Source organism: Bubalus kerabau, chromosome 17, assembly GCF_029407905.1.
Source record: "Bubalus kerabau isolate K-KA32 ecotype Philippines breed swamp buffalo chromosome 17, PCC_UOA_SB_1v2, whole genome shotgun sequence".
NCBI classification, from domain to species: domain Eukaryota; kingdom Metazoa; phylum Chordata; class Mammalia; order Artiodactyla; family Bovidae; genus Bubalus; species Bubalus kerabau.
In genome coordinates this window covers 24,512,849-24,513,563 of record NC_073640.1, presented here as the reverse complement: position 1 = coordinate 24,513,563, position 715 = coordinate 24,512,849, and the positions used below count along the sequence as shown (strand labels likewise).

At 36.1% G+C, this 715-nt stretch overlaps 1 pseudogene; it reads left to right on the top strand.

Moving 5' to 3' along the window:
- The first annotated feature begins 251 nt into the window (after positions 1-251).
- LOC129632637 (uncharacterized) lies at positions 252-379 on the top strand (annotated as a pseudogene).
- The last annotated feature ends 336 nt before the right edge of the window (positions 380-715 follow it).

Below are 715 nucleotides of genomic sequence, written 5' to 3'. Positions count from 1 at the left end.
AGCAAATTCCCACTGGCTGTCTATTTCACATATGGTAGTGTGTATGTTTCAATGTTACTTTCTCTATTAGTCCCACTGTCTCCTTCCCCAAATGTGTTCACAACTCTGTTCTCTATGTCTGCATTGCCATTGCTGTCCTGAAGCTAGCTTCATCAGTACCATCTTTCTAGATTCCATATATATGTGTTAATGTATGATATTTGTTTTTATCTTTCTGATTTACTTCCATCTGTATAATAGACTCTAGAGTCATCATTTCTTGGCCTTTTGGCTAAGATCAAGTATAGCTTTCTTTTTTTAAAATAAACTTCATCAAGGTGAATTTTATTAATTAATTTTTTTTGTTTGGCTGTACTGGGTCTTAGTTGTGACACTCGAAGTCTTGCAGCATGTGGGATCTGTTTTATTTTTTTTAAATTGCCACATGTAAACTATTAGCTGTGGCATATGGGATCTAGTTCTTTGACTAGGGATCAAACCCAGGTCCCCTGTATTGGGATTACAGAGTCTTAGCCACTGGGCCACCAGGGAAGTCCCCTACCTAGTATGTTTTAAGGGATGAATCATTGGCATTTGTCTCCTAGTGTTATTGTATTGAAATAGATGAAGAATGAATATGGGCTGTATCTGTGATGCTAATACTCCTGAGTGAGGAGTATTATCTGCCTGATGAGAAATAATTGATTTGTCTTTTTTGATATTCATTAAATATAAC